A 10,215-nucleotide genomic window follows, 5' to 3' on the forward strand; every position below is an offset into this window, starting at 1 on the left:
ATCGAGGCTTTCTAGAAAGCCCCCTTTAAAGGAAATGACTCAGATGGCAGGCCCCTTCTGTTCCTCTTTCTATATCTTTCAGATGCTGGGGTCAAGTGGCTGGAGCTCTAGAAATCATACTATAAGCACGGGATGAAGATTCACCCTAGGGATTGCAGAATGGCAAGCTGCCAAGACCTTGGATCCCCAAAAAGCTCATGGCACTGCCACATCAACCCTACACTGCCCACTTCTGGACACCTTATTAGAGGAAAGGAAAAGAAAGTTCTGTGTTGCTTAAATCAATTTTCAGATCAGCCAAGTACAGTTCCTGACTGATACAAACATACAGCGTGCCCTTGGCAAAGTAACTTCTTTAGCCCCTTCATGTCTCAGTTTCTTACTCTTTGAAGTTGAGTAAGAGTATAACCAGCTTTAAAGAACACATAATACAGTGATTTTAATATTCTGTTTACTAAAGCCCTAGAAAATTTTTGGAGGTAGTCCAAAGGAGGAAGGGGGTAAATACATGGGTATCTGAATGCCCAATATTCAATCAGAACAGTTCCTCTTCTATTTGATTTTTATATTGGGTTTCCAAGTAAGATTTCATTTGGAGGGGGTGAAAAAAGAATTTAAAGGCCAAAAGAATTTGAAAATCACTGGCAGGGAAAAATGTTTAGTCCTTTGTATGTGAGAAGGACACTTGGGGCGTACCACTAATCCTGAGATGATACTTTTCTAACATCACCAATGGATCTAATGATGCCAGTTCGATGCTTCTTGAGACCAATATCTCACACCTGTAGACCAGCCTAAGGGAGCAGTCTGGGGCCATGGAGCAGTGCAAAGTGCCCTGACCCATGCAGGAATAAAATCAGTCACCCCCGCTACCTCCAAGCTGCCCTCTAACCCTCTGAAGGATAACAAGCCAGAGAGCCATGCACAGCTGCACTCTGAGGTGTTACATAGAGACTGGAGGAATCTAGGGAGCTGTGTCCAGAAGGAAGGCATTTTGTCCATCACTGGCTCTTGTTACCTCCCATAGCCCTGACCTCTCTAACCCATCAGACTTAGCGTACTTCTTTATTCAAGGGTTCAGTAGTCTTCCATATGGGAAAAAGTTCCCAACTGAGATTTTGGGAAGGCGAAAGGGAACAGGAATGGGAACAGGAATGGGAACAGGGAAGGGAACAGGGAAGGGAAGGGAAGGGAACAGGGAAGGGAAGGGAAGGGAAGGGAAGGGAAGGGAAGGGAAGGGAAGGGAAGGGAAGGGAGGCAGTCCTGGGCCTTTCACACAACTTTGACTTCTAATCATGCTATCTCTTAGCAGAACATCTCACCTGGGCCTTGGAGAAAGAGCTAAACTTACAAAGATCTTGGGATCTTGGAAATCAGCATCTGTCTGTCAAATCCCCAAAAGTGATACACACCAGGCTCATTGGTTATAGAAGTCTCCTCTGCACACTCTGCCACCTCAAATAATAAGCAGCAGCGGAGGGCTGAGGACTGGCACCTGCTCCACCAGAGTCCCTGAAGGAATCCCACCCCTGACTCCAAATTCTCCTTCCTTGCCTTGCTTTCAACTTTGACTTGCCAGTCAAGCCACGGCTTGTCTTACTCAAGTCCTTGGCTCTGTTTCTCTGAACATGATCATTGCCCATCTGTTTCTCTTTGTTGGGGTCATGTCCCAATGCTGAGCCCCCAGCCTCATGAGCTCTGTCCTTAATTACCTCTTGCTAACTCTGCACACTATCTCCAGGCTACATATGTGCCCATTCAGAGCACTCCAAACTGCCAAAATCTAGACTCTTCTGTCTGCCTTTCTTTCTTTCTCATCTTCTCAAACATCTCTACACAAGCACACTTCATTCAAATAGGTCATTCAAATAGCAGCTATCCTATTGCATTGCATCTTACCTCTTTCTTTTCCACCCCAACTCCACCTTTGCAAATACATCCTTCTGGGTAGGTTTTTGAATGATGATGAGGGAAATAAGAGGAAAGATGACATCAAAATTTAATAGAAAGAATTTGCAGGGTAATTAAGAAGAGTAGATGGAAGGTCTGCTTCCTATCAGATTCAGTGAAGCAGATGGGAGTGCTAACTTTTGTCTCTTTGCCCTCTACATGTATTTCTGCCTCTTTTCTATACTCCTCTCTGGATCACAGGGGTTGGAAGACTTAAAACCATATCTTCCTGACTCCTTTTCTGCTAGGATTTTAGATATGATTTACCTTCTGCCATTAAAATGTACTAACGTGCTATCTGGCGTACAGAAGAGAAGCGGAGATCATTCTTTCTGGGACAGCAGTGACTGATGAACATGCTCCCACAAACACAAGCTTTCACAGTAGCCAGACTCCATGTTACACTCTCCAATGACCAGCCTCAAGGGTAATGGGCAGGTGTCCCTACCGGCAGCGATTTCCCGACCTCTGGGTAATAGTAGAGAGTAGATGGAAGAGAAAAAGAAGTCTTACTGGATTCAGTAAAGTGGATCAAGCCACATGCCTTTGGCTCCAGCTACTTAACCTCTCTTCTCCCCCCACCCCCATTATAGGGTCAAATAACTGAGACACTATTTCTTATAAATGAACTTTAAAATAAGTAGTATTGGAATAACTGCTAGTCACAGATACAAGTCTGGTTTAATGTTCAAAAATCAATCCATATAGTCACCCACATTAATAAAGAGAAAAAATCCCTTGGGACTGTATCAATTGAGGCAGAATGAACATTTGATAAAAACTCAACACCTATTCGTGATTTTAAAAACTCTCAGAAAACTAGGAATAGCAGGAAACTTACTCAATTTGATAAAGAACATCAATGAAAAATCCCATAGCTAATAAATTGTAAAAGACTGAATGTTTTTCCCCTAAGATCGTGCACAAGGTGGGGCGCCTGGGTGGCTTAGTCTGTTAAGCGTCTGCCTTCGGCTCAGGTCATGATCCCAGGGTCTTGGGATCAAGCCCAGCATGGAGCCTGCTTCTCTCTTTCCCTCTGCCATTCCCCCCCCCCCCTTGTGTTCTCTGGCTCGCTCTCTCTCTCTCTCTCTCTCTGTCGAATAAATAAATAAAATAAAATAAAATAAAAGATCAGGTACAAGGTAAAGAGGTCTGCAAAGCTGTCTGCTCTCATCACTGCTATTCCTGTGATCTAGCCAGCTCAATAAGGCAAGAAAAGAAAATAGAGGCATACAGATAAGAAAGTAAGAACTAAAAATGTCCCTATTTGCAGATGCCATCATGGTCTACATAGAAATCCCAAGGAATCTGAAAAAAACATTCCTCAAACTAGTAGGTTCAACTACATCACAGATACAAGATCAACATACAAAAATCAATTGTAACAATAGAAAAATGAATTGCATTTCTATATTCTTACAGTGACTTTGTGGACACAAATTAAAAATACAATACCATTTATAACCATTTATATACCATTTATCAAATAATACCATTTACCAAAAAAATATAGCAATGGAGTGACTGCTGTTCACAGGTCTCTTAGCTGCTAGAGAGCCCCATTCTGAGATAAGACACCTCTCCACCCTGACTCTAGTAAAGAGGTCAGGAAACCTTGAGTAAGAGTAGAGGTACTAATTTCGGGCAGTTAATTACATTTTTTCAGCATCCATCTCCCTGAAGTTTTCACTGGGCAAATCCTTCAGGAGGACATCCCCATTAGCTATTCATTTTTCTTTTGCACTGACTGGAGAATGAAGTGACTGTTGGCTGTGTCACACAACTCGTTGAAATTCACCCCTGGGTGAAGTGATCCTCAAATAATTACCAAATGTAGTTCAGGTAACTGAATTAGTGAATTACATTGGCTCCTTTGAGATGAAAGACTCTTTAGGAATGTGAAATACTTTGGTTCTTTGTTATTAATAACCTGAACAATGAAAGAACCCAAAGTAGTATTCAATATGCTCCAGGAATGGGATGACTAAAATTAAAGAATGCAATTGACTTTCATTTTCCATACTTTTCATTTCAATAGTCAGGACTGAATACGACAAGTCATCAAATCCCCTCTGATGTTAATAAGGCATCAACTACAGAACTCTGGGAAGAGAAAAGTTCAGCCAAAGTGTGGCAAGTAGGTGGGTCCCCTTTCTACGGTTTATTATCATTTCCTCTCACCCACCCTGTTACAGTTCTCTACGGGTGAAAACCTACCTTGACTTGCTTTCATTTTCTTCTGCCTTAGTCTCATTTTCCAAAATTAAGTGTCTCAACTACTCGCCCACCCTTCAGACAGACAATTGTACCCATCACTTGTACCCAGCAGAGGAAAGTAGGATGCTCTCAGCTTAGTGCTCTGCCCTGGGTATGACGAAGACAGAAGCATAGAGGTGAATCCCCAGCAGAGAGTTTGACCTTGGGGCAGGAGGAATGGGAAGCGGTAAGGGAGGGGGCTTAGGGCTGGCAAATCAAGCCCCAGCCTATGTGAGGTTGGTAGAGAGCTGAAGAAGGTGGAGATGCTGGATACAGGTGTCCTGCATTTATTAAATTAGATTTACAGTTCCTCATTTTCAGTTTTCATTTTGAAAGCATTGAGGGTTTTTCTATTTCTCCTCTTTGCTTTTCAAATACCTTTTTAAGTGTAATTTATTTGTTTTGGAATTGGAATAGGAAATCCATTCATGTAGTTCATAAGTCAAAGGCATACAATTTTACACAGTGAAGTCTCCCTCCCCGACACATGCTCCAGCCCTCCAGTTCCCCTCTAGAGGCATCAGGGTCACTGATTTCCTATGTTTCCTTGCAGAAATATACAAGTAAATTTGTGCAAGGCACCTCTCACCATCTTTTTTTTTTTTTTTAAAGATAGAATTGATTGATCGATTTGGGGGGAAGGAGACTAGAGAGAGAGAGAATCTCAAGCAGACTCCGTGCTGAGCATGGAGCCCAATATCGGGCTCGATCCCATGACCCTGAGATCACAACCCCATGACCCCATCAGGACCCCAGTGGAAATCAAGACTCCCCCAACCGACTGCGCCATCCAGACACCCCACCTCTCACCATCTTTTATTTACACAAATGGCAATCCACTATTCTGTTACATTCCTTACTTTTTTTACTTAATATATACCAGAGGTCACTCCACACCAGTACACAAAGAGCTCCTCAATCTTTCTCCATGATGCGTAGTAATCCATTATGTTAACATAGTACCATTTGTCTAACCACTCTCCCATTAGTGATCATTTCCATTATTTCCTTTTTTTTGATACTACAAAAAATGCTGCAATGAATAACCTTGTTCAACAAGTGATTTCCACATCTAGGAGTATGTTGTAATTTAATAGAATTGCTAGTAATAGATTATAAATAATTCCTATAAGTAAAATCACTGAATCAAAGATTATATATATTTGTAATTTTGATAGAGACTGCCGAATTGCCAATCCAAGTCACCTCACCCAATATCCTTCACCCACTTTTGCATTGCGTTATTGGTCTTTTTCCTAAGGATTATGTAGCAATGAATTGCAAATATGTTTCCCAATTTGTCTAATGACTTTTGACTCCCCTTTTGGTTTTTGTTTTTTGCATGCACATTATTAAAAACATGGTTGAATGTTTCAATCTTTTATTTTATAACTGCTATAATTTGTGTCATATCTTAAAAGGTTTTCTTTGGTCATAAATTACAACAAAAAAAAAAGAGTCCATATGTCTTTTCGTATTTTTATGGTTTCACATTTTTATATTTAAAATATTTGACCCATTTGGAATTTCTTTGGTAAAGTATGAGCTATGGCTCCAATTTTATTTATGTATTCATTGTGATAGCTGGCTACCATGTTGTCCAAACACCACTGATAAAACATCTAGTTTTCCCCACTGATTTGAAATGAGACCTTTATTATTTGCTAAATCCCTGTATGTTTTGGGGTCTCCTTCTTGACATTGATTTTGTTTCAATTTCTCTATTCATGAGCCAGTGGTACCCTATTTTAATGTTTTGGAACTTAACTAAAATTAATTGTACTACAGTTTTTAAAGCTTTACTTATCTATCTCCCCAAAGCAATGAGGTTGCTTCTCTGTGTCTTATAACTTTGTTTACTTTCCCTCAGATAGCTCATGACCAATTTTTTTCTTAATCTTCCAGAAAAAGAAATTTGGCTTCTACCAGCTGAGTGGCAGAGGCAAATAAATGGAATAACGTTGGGCCTATAAGGAGAAAATCACAGGAATATCATATTTTACTTTTCCAAATCCTAGTGCATGACAGAGTCTTGGGGAACATGCTCTTTTGTTTCTAAGGCCATCACTTTAAAATCGAGTTATATTTGATGAATATTTATTATATGGCAAGTTGTTTCAGTTAGGATGTTTTTGGCTTCAAGTCATAAAAACAGATTCAAGCATCTTTAAACAATAAGGAAATGCATTCATTGCAATAACTGTAATTCTTAAGGGACAGAGGGTTGGGTAGGCAGTTTCAGTGGCCCAGCCATGTGATTACAGATCCAGGGTCTTACCATCTTTCTGCTCTGCATCCTCGGGCATCTGCTCCATCTCAAGCTGATGGCAAGATGGCTTCATTAATGCCAGGTCTCCCCTCCAGACATGACAACACCCTGAGAAAGAAGAGACAACATCTCTTTTGTTCTCTTAGGAGCAAGAAAACATTTCTCAGAAGTCTCCCATGTCTCGTTGGCCAGAATTGGGTATAATGCCCATTCCTGAGTCAACCTCTGGCAACAGGAATGTGATTACCTGCAGTCCAAACAGACCCACCCAATGAGGCTGGGGAAGGGTGAGTTTCCTCTAAGGCACATGGCTGCTTGGAAGAACACACATACCTGCACAAAACCTGGATTCAAGTAGTAACAGAAGTGGATAATGGATGCTGTTAACTAGTGCCCCATTTCCCTCTCTTTCTCTCTCCTGGCTGGATTCCTTTGCCAGACATCCAACAGTGTCCTCCCCCACACATACTTACTGTTTGAATGGTAATGTATTAACTACAAACTCATTTATTCAATAAACATTTACTGAACTCATACTAAACACCCAATACTGTGTGAGGAGCTGAGGACTGGGAAAAGGAAAGACAGGGATCCTGATCCTGATCTCAATGATGTCATGGAAGAGCAGAAAATTGAGGAATTCCATAGTACCATGATAAATGCTATGTCCATAATTTAAGGGTGCTATGGGGGTTCTAAAGACTGAGCAACTTCGTGGGGGAAGGGTAGAACAAACAGGGACTATTCCAGCTGAGCTTGAAAAGATGAGCAGGTGATGGAAGAAGAAGAAGGGGAAACAGCTGTACAAAGGACAGAGAGGACACTGGCGTGGCGCTGAGGTTCTGTCACGCTGTTGAATTCGGGGCTGCAGTGCTACTCTACCCAGGACACAAAGGCACCTGGGGGGGAGCTTTGGGCCTGGCTAGCAACTTCTGTTTGCACTGTTCAAGAGACGTCACCAGTGGATACCATCCCTAAGAAGTTCTGGAAGCAGTTCAAGCTAATTGTAGCAAGCACAAATAGAAGATTATTAATTAACCTTCTAAGGTCACAGACCACATCTCAGAGACCACTAAATCTTCTCCCTCACTTCACAGTCAAGCTCCTGGCAAAAAGATATCCATACTAACAGTCTCCTCACCTCCATTCAATCCTCAACTCCAACCCACTGATGGTAACAATATGGTGGTTGCTCCTGCTAAGGTCACTAGTGGCCTCAATAACTGCAAGACACCAAACTGAATAAAACCACCACCACCAACAACAACAACAACACTCTCACATTCTACCTTCTCAGCATACTGACCTATGTATAATTCACTATTTACCTTGATTAACATCTTTAGAGACCCCAGGCAGTGAAAGTATGATTTCTCTCTCCCATTTCAATATGAAATTAGAATTTAAAACAATCCTAAATCATATTTTTTCCACAAGGACTTCATTTTTTTTTTTTTTTTTTTTTTGGAATATCAAATTCTTTCAAAAACAAAATCAATCTCTCTGGCTCTCAGTATCCCTGTTTGTTTAAGCACATGGGTGGTCCACCAGGGGAATAATCCAGCAATAAACACATTTGTATCTTGTTTGTACTGGGCTAAACAGTGTTCTCCCAAAAGATCTATCCATCCAGAACCTCAGAATGTAATCTTATTTGGCCTTTGCAGATGTAATTAAGGTAAAGGTCTTTAGATGAGATCATCCTGGATTAGGGTGAGCCCTAAATCCCATGACAAGTATTCTTATAAGACACAGAAACAGAACCGTAGAGACCAACGAATATGTGAAGACAAGGGCAGAGATTGAAGCAATGTATCTACAAGTAAAGGAATGCCAAGAATTATTGACAGCCACCGGAAGGTAGGAGAGAAGCATGGAACAGATTCTCCCCCAGAGCCTCCAGCAGAAACCAATGCTGCTGACACCTTAATTTCAGACTTCTGGCCTCCAGAACTGTGAGAGAATACATTTCTGTTCTTTCAAGCCACCCAGTTGCAGTAATTTGTTACATCAGGGCAAGGCATTATTGCAACAATTCTCATGCTTACAAACACACACACACACACACACTATATATATATACACACACATATATTGCCTGCACTTTTCCGGGGGGATCCATGGCCCAATTACCCAGCAGCCAGTGCCTAAGCCCATTTCCACACTAGCTGGGTTTCCAGAGAGCCAAAGCCCTGTTCAGTAATAGTAATATGCTGGCTTTCTCCAACATTTACATCCCCTGTTCACCAAGGAATGGCTAAAGGAGACTGGGGGTCCCCTAAGTGGGGACACAGGGTAACTGCCAGGGTCCCCACCGCTGCTCCATCACTGTAAATGAGTAGACCTTACGAAGGAATGGGTCCACTGGGTAGTTTAACTAGCATCGGAACAAAGTCAAACATTTTGTTCTGGAATCTTGGACGTCCACAGAAAAGGCCTGAGGTAGAGGCAAACCAGAACACAGGACCTCTCCTCCCTGGAAAGCTACCCTGCTGCCCTCCCCTGCCCCAACTCCCACCCCTTTCCCAATTCTCCCCTCACCCCGGTGAACGCTCCCAGCCAGCGCAGGCCTTGAACCACCCACGCCCGCTTACTCCGCATTCATTCGCTCGCTCGTTCAGCAAACGTCCACAGGCACCTACTGTGTGTCAGTCACCGTGCCAGGCCCTGGAGACGCAGGGCTGCCAGACCCAGGCTGCTTGCCAGGCCCCGCTGGGGAGAGCAGAGGAGCTGTCCCTCCGCTCCTCTCATCCCAGGCACGCTCCACACAAGGCCTTCTCTTCAGAGAACCATGGCTTCGCCATTCCTTTCAGAGGCCTCACCCTGGTGCAGGAGCAGGGGCTCAGAAAATCTGTCCTTTCACTTGCATTATAGGATTTTTTTTAAAGCCGCTGCAGCAGCAGGGACAGCCGCCTTACCTTCCAGAAGCCTGTGGCTTAGGCTAATATTTACATGCATTTGCATTTCCTTTGTACACGAGGATGGGGAGAAAGGGTGGGGAAGGAAGTTTTGCCAAGGAATGAAAATGTGCGCTGAGCCAATCCTCAAAGTGCGATGGCAGTTGCCAATTGAAAATCAAGAAGCAGCTTGTTTAGCTACCATTCCGGTGATTTCTATCGCTCCCACCCTGGCTCTCCTTCGCAGGCAAACTCCGGTCTCCTTAGCTGCCCTGTGCATCTGGTCGCATCAGCTGGGGGCCAGCTATATTTTGTCTGGGTCTCACAGGCCCTGGAAATCGTCTTTCTCCCCTCGTTCTTCGGGTTTGGGTCATTTTCAGAGAGCTCTGTGGGCACCCTCTGGTGGCTGACTGGAAACTTTACCTGCAGAAACTGCAGTTGAACAGGATGGCTTTACGTTGCAGCCACACTCTTCTGGTGGGTGTCGGAAAGGGTCAGCGTATCTGCTGTACTTTGTACCACCTCTCCCCTCCCACGGTACGGGAGATGGAGACTGGGACCTCCATCCTGTCCTCTCAGGAGGCACGGTACTTTAACGGAAAGGGCAGAGCCAAGAAACAAGGCATGATATGTGGGTTGCGGCTTTCCCAGCTCAGCCTGGGTGAGGAGGATGAGGGCAGCAGATCTTTGGGCTCTCAGAGGACTCACCTCACTGTAGCTCAGGGGCAGGCCAGGCTCCTGGAATGGCTCTCTTCCCAGAATTCCTGCCCCTCTGCCAGGCCAAGGGGCAACCATTCCCGAGAATCTTCCTCATCTTCTGAGAAGGACTGGGATGGGAGGGAG

At 43.4% G+C, this 10,215-nt stretch overlaps 1 long non-coding RNA gene across 1 annotated transcript in view; it reads right to left on the bottom strand.

The window, feature by feature from the left end:
- Positions 1–9,449, bottom strand: part of LOC118539044 (uncharacterized) — a 123,629-nt gene extending 114,180 nt beyond the window's left edge. Inside the window, exons 1-2 of the long non-coding RNA XR_013440663.1 lie at positions 9,118–9,449; positions 6,485–6,583 (exon numbers count right to left, since the gene is read on the bottom strand). This is a non-coding gene — a long non-coding RNA (uncharacterized LOC118539044). The remainder of the gene's footprint in view (positions 1–6,484; positions 6,584–9,117) is intronic.
- Between the last annotated feature and the right edge of the window lie 766 nt (positions 9,450–10,215).

The sequence above is a fragment of the Halichoerus grypus genome, chromosome 8 (assembly GCF_964656455.1).
Source record: "Halichoerus grypus chromosome 8, mHalGry1.hap1.1, whole genome shotgun sequence".
NCBI lineage: Eukaryota > Metazoa > Chordata > Mammalia > Carnivora > Phocidae > Halichoerus > Halichoerus grypus.